The 16616-nt window shown below is 38.8% G+C and overlaps 1 protein-coding gene across 1 annotated transcript in view; it reads left to right on the top strand.

The window, feature by feature from the left end:
* DCLRE1C (DNA cross-link repair 1C) overlaps positions 1-16616 on the top strand; it is an 88721-nt gene that overhangs the window by 113 nt on the left and 71992 nt on the right. The gene's annotated exons all lie outside the window — the stretch shown is intronic.

Below are 16616 nucleotides of genomic sequence, written 5' to 3'. Positions count from 1 at the left end.
GTGCACAGTGATTAGGATCACTTTTCCATTTTGGGGGGTTGATCTCACACTGGGGTTTCTTTGATTCTGACTCTGTGCGAAGCACAGCAACACACAGCCTCCCCCCATGGGGATCACAGCGGGGAGGAGCCGGCCCGGCGGAAATGGAGAGATGGATACACCTGGGAGCCCCCAGGAGGCGGGTGGTGGGCCCTGCGATAGATGCGAGGTGGGGGTGGGCGGTGAACGGAGGGACCGGAGGGATGGTCTCCGTTCTCGAGGTGCGGCAAGTCCCTGCCTCGTTTCTCAGCTGCTTGTTTGAACTTCTAGTCCCAAGCACTGGCCACCGCGGCCCTACACCCAGTTCCAGGCTTTGTGGAGAAAATAAAAGAAGCGTCTGCTAAACATGTGCCTTCTAGGAACTTACACGGAAGGGACGACCCCCAGGCAAAACAGGAGAAAAGTCTGACCATGTGTAATGGTGACTAAGAGCCACATGCTGGCCCCTCAGTATCTGCCATGGGGAAGTTAGAACAGGAAAGCCATTTGTAGGCTTGGGTTATTGGGGAATGTTCCAACTCCACTCTCTAGGAAGAAGCTAGGTGAGCTCTGGAACAAAACTCACAGAAAGGCAAACCACTTCTCTCTCCTGGTTCAACCTCCACGCTTGATATGTAGGGACCCACTTCTGTTGACCTCTCGGCGGAAGAGGAGAATGCTCTGGTGTTAATTTATTCAACAATATTTGTTAAGTGATGAAACATAATTGCTCAACCACTGATTGATTGATTGGCTTTCAGTGGAGCCTAGGCACAGGAATTGTATGTACAAAGCGTGAACAGAGCATATTTTACTTAAAAATATTTTCTAGGTAGAATTTCTGTGCCTGGGCTCCATTGCAAGCCAATAAAAATGTGACAGGTGGCCCCACGGGAGATGAAATGAAACTCTTAGAATGTTCTCTTCCTGTATCAGCTGCCTCAAAGAACTGCCAATCTATTTTTTTTTTTTTTTTGTAGATAATTTCATATGTTTAAAAAAACACTTGTCTCAGTTCCGTACGTGCAATTACTAACAGCAGGCTTATCTGCCATCGGTTTGGGAAACCACGGCTACAGAAGTCGTCATCAGTAAAATCCTTGAGAGTGCCTCCAAGATCCGTAAGGAGACAGTCTTGTTCCTCTGACAATTCTTTATCTGAGGAATCTGAGGCTGGGCCTTTGGCTTGAAACGTTAATGGCGAAGGCCTGATAGTTCCCATAACACGCTTGTTCGGAAACTGAAAACTACTGGAAGGGAAGAGTCATTAAATCATTACGGTTTGAAAGTGGATTTCTTTATCTACAAGTTTCAGGGAGAACTAGGTCTTTGCAAAAGCAGGGAGAAAAATGTTGACTAGTAATTCCAGTGTCCTTGTGCCACCAAAATGGCCCTCCGGGCCTCAGATCTGGGGGCAGTGTGGGCCTCTCTCCTGGTGGGGAAGGGAGAGCAAAGGGGAGGAGGATGGGCAGCGGGAACAGTGGAGCCCACTTTAAACACCACGAGACTTCTGAAATGTGGATGTCACCATCTCCTTGTGAGCCAGAATTCTAGCCTGGCTCCCATCCAGTTACTTTGCTGAAAGTTGATCGAGTTCCCAGCTAACTCAGGATGAAAGAAAACGCACTCAGGGTCAGTATCAGCTCAGAGATACCAGGGACATGGCAGGCGCTGACCAGGAAACATTTCAGAGAAAAGGAGAGATTATACTGACGGAGATTTGAAGGTCTTTTCATTAGCCACTAGTATCCATGTCGTTATCCCCACACTGGACCAAAAATCACTGGGTAGGAAAATAAGGACCTGATTTTTAGTTCCATTTCTCTCCTCACCACTGTCCTCATCCAAGGGAAAGGAAAGTACTTGCATGAGGAGTTGGCCTTGACTCAAAGAAATGCGTTGATTCTAGCTTCTCTTTTTCCTCTTAGGTCAGTCAGAAAAGCGATGTAGGATCCATACTACCTTTGGGGAAGAAAAACCCGGTTACAACTATTAGCAAAACTCAGGATGGGCCACTGAAAGTGGATGAGAACAAGCATCACGCACAGGGTGATGATCACAAAGTCAAAAGAAAAGTATAAATCAGTTGAATAATAACTAATTTATTTGCGGTTTATATCAGCATAAAAAGTCTTTTAAGACAGCCTGAAATGGGTGGTTCAGTTGGTTGATGGTCCAACTCTTGATTTTGGCTCAGGTCATGATCCCAGAGTTGTGGGATCGAACCTCAAGTCAACTTGAGCAGGCGTGGAGCCTGCTTAATATTCTCTCTCTCTCCCTCTCCCTCTCTCCCTCTCTCCCTCTCTCCCTCTCTCCCTCTCTCCCTCTCTCCCTCTCTCCCTCTCTCCCTCTCTCCCTCTCTCCCTCTCTCCCTCTCCCCCTCTCCCCCTCTCCCCCTCCCCCTCCCCCCTCCCCCCTCCCCCCTCCCCCTCCCCCTCCCTCTCTCTCCCTCTCTCTCCCTCTCTCTCCCTCTCTCCCTCTCTCTCCCTCTCTCTCCCTCTCTCCCCCTCTCCCCCTCTCCCCCTCTCCCCCTCTCCCCTCCCCCTCTCTCTCCCTCTCCCACTTCCCCCTCTCTCCCATGCACACACGTTCTCTCTCTTAAAAAAAAAAAAAAGACCTCCTAAATAATTCAGATGAAAATTTGGTACTGACTTCTACAACGTCTGGAAATTAATTTTTGTTTTCTCCCTTAAAGCTAGAAATATCACTATGTCTTTGACAGTGTATGTATCAGCCGTCCTTGCGGTATGGTCGGGGGAACCCCTGCGGATTCCTGAGACCTTGTCAGGTGTTTAAAGCTATTTTCAGGAAAATACTAAAATATTATTTGCCGATTTTATCCTGATTCTCTTATGGGCACATAGTTGAGCTTTCCAGAGGCTGTGTGACCTGGGATTTTGTCACCATTTGAATGTAGAAGCAGAAATGAGAATCTAGCTGCCTTCTAGTAATACATTGAACAGATTTGCAAAACAGTAAAGCAGTGCCACTCTTCTCATGACATTTTTGGGCATAAAATATATATAGTCTTTGACATAAAAAGATATTTATATATAATGGTGTATTCATGTTACCATAAATTAAATGTCTTTAACATGTCTGAGTTTTAATTTCTATATTGACAAATAGGTCCCATGTAAACAAAAGCTCTCTGAGGTCCTCGATGCTTTTCAAAAGCCTTAAAGCACTTCCATGACCACAGCGTTGGCGACCTGTTGGAGGCATTGTCTAGCTACATTTTGTAGGAGATAGGTTATGTTTTGAAAATTCCTGATGGGGGGGACGGAAACCCAGTGCCATATTCATTACTAATGGGATGTAAGTTGCAGGTAATTTGGAAATATGTATCAAGAACTTTAACAATGTGTTAAGCCGAAATTCTGGAAATTTATCCTGAAAAACGTGGGACTGATATATGCTACATTTTCTACAAAATGTTCATTGAGGTGTTCGTACACCAGAAAAAGATAGGAGTCACTCTTATGTCCACAAAAGGAAATTGATAAAACAAGTCACGAAGCGGTGTATTCTTACAGCAGTAAAAGATGTCCACGGCAATAGGAAGTGACAAAAAAAAACAAAAAACAAAAAAAAAAACACAAAACCAAAAAACACCCAGGAAAACATGTAAAAAGGACTTCATCATGTAAGAAATAATACGGAATCAAATTTTTCAGATACTATCTGGGATAATGGATACTTTTCATTTGTCATCTTTTACTTGACCGTACCTATTGGGGAACCCGCGTGGGTCAGTCGGTTGAGTGTTCAGCTTTTGATTTCCTCTCTGGTCATGATCTCACCATTCGTGAATGTGAGCCCTGCATCAGGCTCTCTGCTGAACAGTGTGGAGACTGCTTGGAATTCTCTCTCCCTCTCCCTCTCTCCCTCTCTCCCTGTCTCCCTGTCTCTTTGCCCCTCCCCCGATCTCTCTCTCTCTCTCTCTCAAAATACATACAAACTTAAAAATTATTAAACATTTAAAAAGGCAATAGCATAAAATGCAGCAGACTAACTACCTTTTGCAATTTGCAATTGTCAATGGGATCGATTCCTTGATTTCTCTTTCTGTTGCTTCATTATTGGCATATAGGAATGCAGCTGAGTTCTGTGCATAGATTTTAGATCCTACGACTTTGCTGAATTCGTGGATCAGTTCCAGCAGTTTTTTGGTGGAATCTTTTGGATTTTCCATATAGAGTATCAAGTCATCTGCTACGAGTGAAAGTTTCACCTCCTCCTGGCCGATTTGGATGCCTTTTATTTCTCGGTGTTGTCTGATTGCTGAGGCCAAGACTTCCGATACTGTGTTGAATAACAGTAGTGAGAGTAGACATCGCTGTCATGTTCCTGACCTTAGGGGGAAAACTCTCAGTTTTTCCCCATTGAGGATGATATTAGCAGTGGGTCTTTCATATATGGCTTTTATGATCTTGAGGTATGATCCTTCTAGCTCTACTTTCTTGAGGGTTTTTATCAAGAAAGATGCTGTATTTTGTCAAATGCTTTCTCTGCATCTATTGAGAGGATCATATAGTTCTTGTCCTTTCCGTTATTGATGTGATGTATCACATTGATTGTTTTGAAATTGAATCAGCCCTGCATTCAGGTATAAATCTTACTTGGTTGTGGTGAATAATTTTTTTTTTTAATGTATTGCTGGATCTGGTTGGCTAGTATCTTGTTGAGGATTTTTGCATTTGTCTTCATCAGGGAAATTGATCTGTAGTTCTCCTTTTTAGTGGCTTCTTTGTTTGGTTTTCGAATCAAGGTAATGATGGCTTCATAGAATGAGTTTGGAAGTTTTCCTTCCATTTCTTTTTCTTGGAACAGCTTCAAAAGAATCGGTGTTAACTTCTGTAAATGTTTGGTAGACTTCTGGACACCTGGGTGGCTCAGTCTGTTAGGCATCTGACTTCCGCCCAGGTCATGATCCCACACTTTGTGGGTTCAAGCCCCGTGTCAGGCTCTGTGCTGACAGCTCAGAGCCTGGAGCCCGCTTCAGATTCTGTGTCTCCCTCTCTCTCTGCACCTCCCCTGCTTGCACTCTGTCTCTCAAGAAATAAATAAATACTAAGGGAAAAAAAATTAAGTGTCTGGTAGAATTCCCCCGGAAAGGCATCCAATCCTGGACTTTTTGGGGAGATTTTTGCTTAATAATTTGATTTCTTTACTGGTTAAGGGTCTGTTCAGATTTTCTATTTCTTCTTGTTTCAGTTTTGGTAGTTTATATGTTTCTAGGAATTTGTCCATTTTTTACAGATTGCCTAATTTATTGGCATATAATTGCTGATAATATTCTCTTATTATCGTTTGTATTTCTGCAGTGTTGGGTTGTGATCTCTCCTGTTCTTGATTTTATTTATCTGTGTTCTTTCCTTTTTCTTTTTGATCAAACTGGCTAGGGGGTTAATAATTTTGTTAATTCTTTCAAAGAACCAGCTCCTGGTTTCATTGAACTGTTCTACTGTTGTTGTTGTTTGTTTTAAATTGCAATAGCATTGATTTCTGCCCTAATCATTATTATTTACCTTCTTCTGCTGGTTTTGGGTTTTATTTTCTCTTCTTTTTCCAGCTCTTTAAGGTGTAAGGTTAGGTTGTGTTTCTGAGACCTTTCTTTCTTCCTTCTTTAGGAAGGCTTGGATTGGTGTATACTTCCCTCTTATGACCACCTTTGCTGTGTCCCAGAGGTTTTGGGTTGTGGTGTTATCATTTTCATTGGCTTCCATGTACTTTTCAATTTCCTCTTTAACTTCTTGATTAGCCCATTCATTCTTTAGTAGGATGATCATTAGTCTCCATGTATTTGTTGTCTTTCCAAATTTTTTCTTGTGGTTGATTTCGAGTTTCATAGCATTGTGGTCTGAAAATATGCATATGATCTTGATCTTTTTGTACTTGTTGAAGGCTGATTTGTGTCCCAGTACGTGATTTATTCTGGAGAATGTTCCATGTGCACTGGAGAAGAAAGTATATTCTGCTGCTTTAGGATGGAATGTTCTGAGTATATCTGTTAAGTCCATCTGGTCCAGTGTGCCATTCAAAGCCATTGTTTCCTTGTTGATTTTCTGCTTCGATGATCAGTTCATTGTTGTAAGGGGCTGTTGAAGTCCCCTACTATTTTGGTATTAGTCTCAATGAGTTTCTTTCCATTTGTGATTAATTGATTTATATATTTGCGTTCTTTCACGTTGGGGACATAAATGTTTACAATTGTTAGGTCTTCTTGGTGAATAGACCCCTTAATTATGATATAATGCCCTTCTTTGTCTCTTGTTACAGTCTTTATTTTAAAACCTAGATTGTCTGATATAAGTATGGCTACTGTGGTTTTCTTTTGGTGGCCATTAGCATGATAGATGGTTCTCCATCCCCTTACTTTCAATCTGAAGGTGTCTTTAGGTCTAAAACGGATATCTTGTAAACAGCATATAGCTGGATCTTGTTTTCTTATCCATTCTGTTACCCTATGTCTTTTGATTGGAGCATTTAGTCCATTGACAGTCCATTAATATTAAAGATATTAATTTATTGCCTTATGTTGCCTGTAGAGTTGGAGTTTCTGGTGATGTTCTCTGGTCCTTTCTAGCCTTTGTTGCTTTTGGTCTTTTTTGTTTTGTTTCATCTTTTCTCCCCTCAGAGAGTCCCCCTTAAAATTTCTTGCAGGGCCGGTTTAGTGGTCATGAACTCCTTTAGTTTTTATTTGTCTGGGAAACTCTTGATCTCTCCTTCTGTTTTGAATGACATCCTTGCTGGATAAAGAATTCTTGGCTGCATATTTTTCCACCTCAGCATATTGAATTAACCTGCCACCCCTTTCTGGCCTGCCACGTTTCTGTGGACAGGTCTGCTGTGAGCCTGATCTGTCTTTCCTTGTAGGTGAAGGACTTTTTTTCTGTTGCTGCTTTCATGATTCTTTCCTTGTCTGTGTATTTTGTGAATTTGACTATGACATGCCTTGTTGATGGTCCGTTTCTGTTGAATCTAATGGGAGTTTTTGTGTTTCCTGGATTTTGATGTCTGTGTCTTTCCCCAGGTTAGGAAAGTTTTCAGTTAGGATTCACTCACATAAATCTTCTATCCCTTTTTCTCTCTCTTCATCTTCTGGGACCCCTATGATTCAGATGTTATTCTTTTTTCATGAGTGGCCGAGTTCTCCAATTCTTATATTTGCTCTTTTGCCTTAGTTTCCCTCTTTTTTTTCTGCTTCGTTATCCTCCATAAGTTTGTCCTCTATTTCACTGATTTGCTGCATTGCTCCTGCCACTATGGCATCTATTCGAGATTACATCTCAGTTATAGTAATTTTAATTTCGTCCTGACTAGCTTTTACTTCTTTTATCTCTGCAGAAAGGGATTCTAATCTGTTTTCAGCCCCAGCTAGTGTTCTTATTATCGTGATTCTAAATTCTGGTTCAGACATCTTGCTTGTATCTGTGTTAAGTCCCTGGCTGTCACTTCTTCCTGTTCTTTCTTTTGGGGTGAATTCCTTCATTTTATCGTTTTGGAGGAAAACAAAGAATAAAATAAAAAATTTTTAATTACAAAATTAAAAACAACACAAAAAAAAATCAAATAAAGGATGCTAGACCCTAGGTGTGTTTTGGTCTGGTTGTTGAAAGAAGCTTGGTAGAATAGAGAAAAAAGGAAAAGAAAAGAAAAATAGGGGGAAAGAAGTAGGAAAATGTTGTAAAATTTTAAAAAATGAATACAATAAAAAAGAATAAAGTAAAACGAAAATAAAATAGAATAAAAAGACTTAGCAAAAAATAAAAAATATAGGAGAAAAAATTAAAGAAAAATCTTTTTTATAAAAACAGAAAATAAAAATAATCTTTTCCTTTTCTGTATCCAAGAATAAAAAAATAAAAGGAAAAAAAATTGAATAGATGGACCAATGAACAGAATGAAATATGACTGAAATTACATCCAGTTTCCCTTAGAAGTCAGATTATGAAGCACTTTATAGTCCGTAAACCAAGCAGGCAGAGAGACTTGTGGTGTTCCTCTAGAGCGCAATTGGCATAGTTGGGTGGGGCGTAGTGTGCTGCTTAATTTACTGGGGTGGATCGTTGTGGCCTGTGTACACAAGTATGCACATGCTCAGGAGAGGTGAAAATGGCTCACCAAGATACCCAGTCTCTAGCATCAGATCTTTGTGCTCTTGGCCACTGGCAATTCAAGCACCCCTCCTTTGTCTCCGGCTTTCATCCACTCCCCACTTCTACACTGTCCTCAATCAAGCCATCAGCCTGCCAGGTGGCACCTCCCTCCCGAATTTTATCTCAGATGGGGCTGCAGATGTCCAGAGACTTCAGCTGGGTGCCAGCCTGCTCCAGAAAAAGTTCGTGTGATCTTGTAGCAGCAGAATTTCAGAGATTATGGTAAATCCCAACACACATCTGGTGCCAGGCTTCACTGCCCCTTAACATTCTGTTCTCTTAACCCTGTTCCCCAGGGTCTGCTTGGACCTTTGCCTGTGGGGAGGTCACACAGCCTCTACCAAATGTCCTCTCAACAGGGGAACTGCCTCTCCCTGTTTGGCCTGAGGACCCCCCCAAACCTCGCTGTCTGCTCCTGGGGATTTACCCTTCCCACCAGAGCTCTGCCAGGTATAGAGCTGCAGAGTTTCAGACTCTGCAGTCTCCTATTGACAGAGTCCTAATGGTATTTAAACCTTCTCCTTTCTCCTTTCTTTCTTTCTTATTCATCCCTTGTGGGTGTTTGCATCTCATTCTTTCTCTCCAGTTGCTTTCAAGGGTAGTAGTTTTCCTGTACTCTCCCTGCTGTCTCCATCCTCTCTCCATAAGCAAAAACTGCTCCCTACCTTCCACAGCTTCTCTCTTCCCCAGGTCACCTCTCTGTGCCACATACCTGCTGAGTTCTGTGGCTCAAGTTATGCAAATTGTTGTGTTAATCCTCTGATCAGTTTTCTAGGTATACAAGATAGTTTCATATTGGTCTAGCTGCATTTCAGGGACAAGAGAAGCAGAAAACTTCCATGCTACTCCGCCATTTTGGCTCCTCCCCCTACCAACATTCTTCTAGATGCCTCTCCTGATGCAAGGGAAGCAAAAGCAGAAATAAACTACTGGGATTTCATCAAAATAAAAAGCCTCTGCACAGTGAAGAAAACAATCAGCCAAACTAAAAGGCAACCTTCAGAATGGGAGAAAATATTTGCAAATGACATATCTGATAAAGGGTTAGTATCCAAAATACATAGAGTTTATAAAATTCAACACCCAAAAAACAAATAATCTAGTTAAAAAATTGGCAGAAGACATGGATAGACATTTTTCCAAAGAAGACATACAGATGGCTAACCACATGAAAAGTTGCTCGACATCATTCAGCAGGGAAATACAAATCAAAACTACAATACGGTATCACCTCGCACCAGTCAAAATGGCTAAAATTGACAACAAGAAACAACAGGTGTTGGTGAGGATCTGGAGAAAGGGGAACCCTCTTACACTGTTGCTGGTAATGCAAACTGGTACATCCACTCTGGAAAACACTGTGGAGGTTCCTCAAAAAGTTAAAAATAGAACTACCCTATGACCCAGCAATTGTACTACTTGGTATTTATCCAAAGGATACAAAAACATTCACTCCAATGTTTATAGAAGCATCATCAACAATAGCCAAATTATGGAAAGAACCCAAATGTCCATTGACATTGGGTGGGTAAAGGAGATGTGGTACACACACACACACAATGGAATATTACTCGGCCATAAAAAAGAATGAAATCTTGCCATTTGCAGTGATGTGGATGGAGCTAGAGAGTATAATGCTAAGTGAAATAAATCAGTCAGAGAAAGACAAATACCATATGATTTCACTCATATGTGGAATTTAAGAAACAAAACAAATGTACATAGGGTGAAGAGAAAGAGAGGCAAACCAAGAAAGAGACAGTTAACTATAGAGAACAAATTGATGGTTACCAGAGGGGAGGGGGGTCGGGGATGGGTGAAATAGGTGATGGGGATTAAGGAAGGTGCTTGTTGTAATGAGCACTAGGTGTTGTATGGAAGGTGTTGAATCACTAAGTTCTATACCTAAAACCAATATTACACTGTATGTTTAACTGGAATTGAAATAAAAACTTGGAAAGAAAAAAGATGTCATGTGTTTAGGAACAAAATAAAATTAAAAAAAAAACCCACCTACAAAGCAGAAGAAAACTTAATACAAACACTCCAACATGAATTAGGTTTAATCAAACAAATTGTAGAAATGTGAGAATGCCATAACTCATAAATTTAAAATTCTGAACAGAAATATATAAACAGTTGCAAAAAGCTGATAGGATACTGGAAAGAAATGGGATAAAAAGGGTCTCCTTTTCTCCACATCCTCACCAACACTTGTTATTTCTTGTCTTTTGATAATAACTGCTCCGACAGGTGTGAAATGATATCTTATTTTGGTTCTGATTTGCATTCCCTTGATGAGAGATGTTGAGTATCTTTTCATGTGTTTGTTTGCCATCTGGATGTCTTCTTTGGAAAAATGTCTGTTCAGGTTCTCTGCCCATTTTTAAATTTGATTTTTTTTTTTGCTTTTGCCTATTTTTTTGAAATTGGATTTTTTAAATGTTCTTTGTTTTGTTTTTTACTATTCAGTTGTATGAATTCCTTATATAGTTTGGATATTAACCCCTATCGGATGTCTGGTTTGCAAATATTTTATCCCATTCAGTAGGTTGCCTTTTCATTTTGTTGATTGTTTCCTTTGTTGTGCAGAAGTTTTTTTGTTTGATGTTTCTGTTATTCTCTGAGTGTCACATATAAAAAAAAATCATCACCAACACCAAGGTCTAGGGCTTTCTCTCTTCTTCTAGGATATTTATGATTGCAGGTCCTATATGTAAGTCTTTAATCTATTTTCAGTTAATTTTGGTGAGTGATGGGTCTACTTTGATTCTTATGCACATGGATATCCAATTTTGCCAGCACCATTTATTGAAGAGACTGTCTTCTCTCCATTAAGTGTTCTTGGCCTCCTTGTCAAATATTTCAAATACTAGTTGACCACATATGCATGAGCTTATTTCTGGGCTCTTGATTATGTTCCGTTGTTTTTATGCCAATACCATACTGTTTTGATTACTATAAATAATTTCTGGGGATGTAATGTACAGCAGGGTGACTGTAGTTAAGAATACTTTATTTGAAAGTTGCTAAGAGAGTAGATCTTAAAAATTGTTATAGAAAAAAATTAGAATTGTATGAGGTGATAGATGTTAACTAAACTTAGTATAGTAATCATTTTGCAACATAAACCATTATGTTGTTCACCTTAAACTTACACAATGTTACATGTCAATTACATCTCAATAAAACTAGAAAAAAATAAAATCAGAATAATTACATGCACAGATGGGCAAAAAAAATCCCTCAAAATTGGACAGTAACAATATTGCCAAGGATATAGAGCAGTAATGATTTTCATATACTGTTTTGGCAGTGTAAATCTTTGCCATCCCTTTGGAGAACAATTTGGCAATATTTTATAGAGTTGAAGACATTCATACCCTACCCTCCACAAATTCCACTCCCTGATGTAGACTTTTTTACACATGTATGTAAGAAGACATGTATGTTCATAGAAGCATTGTTACTAATAGCAAAACAATGAAAATGACCTTAATCCCTGTAAAGAATACAGGGAGTTATAGTACACATAAATTGTATTATAGTCACACAATAGAATACAGTAGTTAAAAATCAACGAAGTAGAGATACATATATCCGCATGATGAATCTCAAAAAAGCAAATTGAGAAAAACAACTTTATATATGATATACATAAATAAAGTTAGAAATGTGTGAGATGATACTGTATCTGGCTTCGGTCGGTATTTGAGGAGGCCAAAAGCAGGGAAAGAGGAGACGCAATTGGAGAGGGAGTAAGTACCTGAAGACCTCACTTGTAATGTCTTATTCTTTAAGGGGAGCAGTGGATATGGTTAAGTTTGTGGCATTATTCTATATACATTTTTATGTTAACTATTTAAAAATGTATTTAAAGGAGCAGCTTTTAGTTGTCTATACTGAACCATCAGCTGCTGCTGAACAACCTCATATGAAAGTGTTTTTAATCATTAAAAAATATTTATACATTAATAACTGGGCTCTCTCTTCCAGTGAATGGATTTTTTTTTTTTCTGGTATCAGAGTCCTGGCTGGCAAGTAGAAAGAGACGACCTTGGTAAATGAGGGAACACAGAGGTGTGGGGTTGGGAAGGCAGCATTTCCAGGGGAGGGAAAACCACCTTGGCAAGCGGAAGTGTCTAATGGCAAAAATAAAGAAGGGGCTGAAGATAAGCAACATGGTTATAATAGAGAATCCAAATACACAATCCCCAACCATACAAACAAAATGCCATTTATTTTTTTTAAAAACTGCACAGAAGAGGGCACTCTTGATCCAAGAAATAGAGTAAGCAACCAAACCCCTTGGTCCCAGTAGAATGATCTGTTATTGCTGGTCAGGAAGTCAACACACTTTATCATAAGCAAGAATAAACGTAATACACAGAGTACAGAAAGTATAAATCAAGCTTTTTCAGCTTATGAAAATGCTATTTTTTTCTTTTAATTTTTTTTCAATGTTTACTTATTTTTGAGAGAAAGGGTAGACAGAGCATAGCAGGGGATGTTTCCCTCTCTCTCTCTCTAGAGAAACACAGAATCTGAAGCAGGCCCGAGGCTCCAAGCTGTCCGCACAGAGCCTGACGCGGGGCTTGAACCCACGAACATGAGATCATGACCTGAGCCGAAGTCGGATACGTAACTGACTGAGTCACCGAGGCGCCCCATGAAAATGCTATTTAAACTCACAAGGCAGAAGCTAACTTAATACAGCACTGCAACATGAATTAAGTTTAATCCAACAAATTATAGAAATGCAAGAACACTGTAACTCACAAATGTAAAATTCTGAATAGAAATAGTTGCAAAAAGAGCTGGCAGAATACTGGAAAGAAATTGAGTAAAAAGACAATTATTTCAAAAGTGACTACAAGTAAATTATGAGATAATAGATGCAAAGTATTTAAATGGATACAAATGACAGGAATAAAAGAGCTAATAACTACCATTTGAAATTATTACCTATGCAAATTTCACCGAAATAAAATATGAAACAGTGTACCAAAATAATCTATCATAGGACCCAGAATATTAGAATTTAAAGGTTAAAAAAAATTAAAGCCCTCTGGACCTGCAGACAAGGTAACAAGTCATTTATATAGGAAAGTAAGTCAGAATGGTGTTGGAATTTTTTAATAACAAAATACGAAGCAAGAAAACAGTAAAGCAAAATTTTCAAGGAACTTAGGGAATGCAGATACAACAATAATTTATCTCCTGTATCAAAGCAGTCCTACAGATGCAAGAACTTACAAAATACTGTAATTGTGTACCTTGCCCGAGTAATCTATTAATCAAGAGTCAGCAAACTATAGCCTACCAGTCTGGTCAAACAGCTGCCATCTGTTTTTGTAAATAAAGTTTTATTGGAACACAGCCATCCTCCGTTTGTATGTATTATGTGTGACTGTTATGTGCAACACCAGCAATGTTGAATTGTTACAATAGGGACTGTATGGCCCACGGAACTACAGACATTTACTTTCTGGCCCTTCACAGAAATTTGCCATTTACTATACTAGAAGCTGAACTTCATCCAACCAAGGGATGATTGGGGAAATTTGACAAAAGGACTGGTAGGGAGCTTAGAATGTTTTTAATTGCAGTTTTAAGATTACAGAAAGGGGGGGTGGGATTAGGGTGGAAGATCAATATATAAGTGAATGTTCTGATAAAGTAGAAATAAAACAACTTGGTTTTTTTAGAGTTTATTTATTTTGAGAGAGAGAGAGACAGAAACATAGAATGAGCAGTGGAGGGGCAGAGATAAAAGGAGAGAGAGAGAAGCCCAAGCAGGCTCCATACTGCCAAGGCAGAGCCTGACTTGAGGCTTAAACCCACAAACTGTGAGATCATGACCTGAGCCGAAACTAAGAGCTGGACCGTCAAATGACTGAGCCACCCAGGCACCCCAAAACATCTTGTTTTTAAATGCAAGAAGGAAGCAAAGGGAAAATAGAATAAGTTTACTGATTTCATATAGATAATAGATGTGTGTCTAAGCATATTAAACCTGACCAAGCAAAGAGTAGAAGCCTAATTAAGGAATTAGAAATATATATAGAATATATATATATTCTATATAAATATATATATATATATATATATATATATATATATATATACATATATATATATATATATATCAAGTGTGAAGGTAACTGCTAGGACAAAGCTATAAACATTCCTAAATAACAAAAGATTCAAAAAAAAAAAAAAGAGAGAGAGAAAAACAGTTCTACCACATAGTGAAAACACATGATAAAGATGACAGAATAATATGATTGATCAGAGACCCAACGTGCTGTTGTAACAATAAATGTAAATGGGCTCAAACCACCTATTTAAAGAAAAAGATCTTTAGACTGCCATGCAAAGCAAAATCAAACTCTGTGCTATGTACAAGAGACAATAGCAAAAGTCAGAAGAAGGAAATGGAAGTATGCTGTTGTAAGGTTCTTAAATTTTACCTAAAACTGAACAGCACATTAAAAGGATCATACACTATGATCAAGGGGGATTTATCCCCAGGATGCAGTGATGATTCAATATATGGAAATAAGTCAGTGTGATACACCACATCAACAGAATGAAGAATAAATCAAGTGATCATCTCAATAGATGCACAAAAAGCATTTGACATCCTTTCATTATAAAGATTCTAGGGGTGCCTGGGTGGCTCAGTCGGTTAAGCGTCCGGCTTCGGCTCAGGTCATGATCTTGCAGTCTGTGGGTTCGAGTCCCGCGTCAGGCTCTGTGCTGACAGCTCAGAGCCTGGAGCCTGTTTCAGATTCTATGTCTCCCTCTTCCTCTGACCCTCCCCTGTTCATGCTCTCTCTCTCTCTGTCTCAAAAATAAATAAATGTTAAAAAAAAAATTAAAAAAAAAAAAGATTCTGAACACATTAGGTATAGAAGGATCGTACCTCAACATGATAAAGGCCATGTATGACAGGCCCACAGCTAATATCAGACTTAACCGTGAAAAGCTAAAAGCTTTTCCTCTTAGATCAGGAACAAGACAAGGATGCCCACTCTTGTCATTCTATTCAAAATAGTTCTGGCGTCCTAGCCAGAGCAGCTAGGCAGAAAAAAAGAGATAAAAGACATTGAAATTGGAAAAGAAGAAGTAAAATTGTCTGTTTTCAAATAACATGATCTTGCATACGGAAAACCCTAAAGACTCTACCAAAAAAACTCTTGGAACTCAGAAAAGCTGCAGGACATGTAAAAACCAGTTGTGTGTCTATACCCTGGCAACATATTATCCAAAAAAGAAATGAAAAAAACAATCCCACTTACAATAGAATAAAAAACAAATAAGTGCTTAGGAATAAATTTAACCAAGAATACAATTTGAAGATAGACTGTGATAAGTTAAAAAAAATGCATATTGTAAATTCTAAAGCAACCACTAAAACAATAAAACAAAAACATATGGCAATAGTGGAGATACACAGAATATTTTTTAAAATAGTCTATGAATTCAGGGAACCTGGGTGGCTCAGTTGGCTAAAATAGTCTATTAATTCAAAATTAAAGGAGAAAACAGGCAAAATGGAACAAATCACAGAAGGGGCAAAGTGAAAATAATTGTAGATTCAATTTAACCACATCAACCGTTAAATTAAAAACAAGTGCAGGGTTAGAATGCCATCTCCTGAAAAGCCCTTCTAGCTCAAGTGATAATAACAGAATAAAGTGACAGAATTTAGTACTTTAGAAATATAAAAATCACTTATTGAAGAGCAATCTTGAATGCCTATTATTTGCTATCAATAAGGAAATTTCTTTACGTTTCAGATTCCTTAACATACCTTCCAGTGAATCATAAATCTTTTGGCTCCATTTGGCAAAATAAAGGGAGTTTACCTCCTGCCCAGGAAAAGCAAATCAGCTTAAAAATTGCATCACTGTTTTGGTATAAGTAGTTCATAACTTTTTCATTATTAAGGAGAAAATGCAAATGTATGTAACATTACATACATCAAGTAACCTGTCTGAACTCCATTGGGTACGTTTTAATGGAAATCTTTATTATGTGGAAAATGTGTTCAAGTATAAAGTGATTGCTAGTTTTTCCAAAAAGAAAGGCTAAAAAAGTTTTTATGGGCTTGATTTTGACAATTTGAATATATAAACTTTTAGGGATGTAGATGAAATAGTTAAGTATCTATAACATTTAGTAAGTACATTTCATATGCACATTTAAAGTGATATGAATGTTAATATAGAAATCACCTTTAGGGGGCACCTGGGTGGCTTAGTTAGTTAAGCATCCAACTTTGGTTCAGGTCATGATCTTACAGTTCATGAGTTCAAGTCCTGTGTCTGAGTTTAAGCCCTGTGTCAGGCTCTGTGCTGACAGCTCAGGGTCTGGAGAATGCTTCAGATTCTTCATCTCCTTCGCTCTCTGCTCCTCCCTGACTCATGC

The sequence above is a fragment of the Acinonyx jubatus genome, chromosome B4 (assembly GCF_027475565.1).
Source record: "Acinonyx jubatus isolate Ajub_Pintada_27869175 chromosome B4, VMU_Ajub_asm_v1.0, whole genome shotgun sequence".
In the NCBI taxonomy this organism is placed as follows: domain Eukaryota; kingdom Metazoa; phylum Chordata; class Mammalia; order Carnivora; family Felidae; genus Acinonyx; species Acinonyx jubatus.
This window is presented reverse-complemented; position numbering and strand designations above follow the sequence as displayed.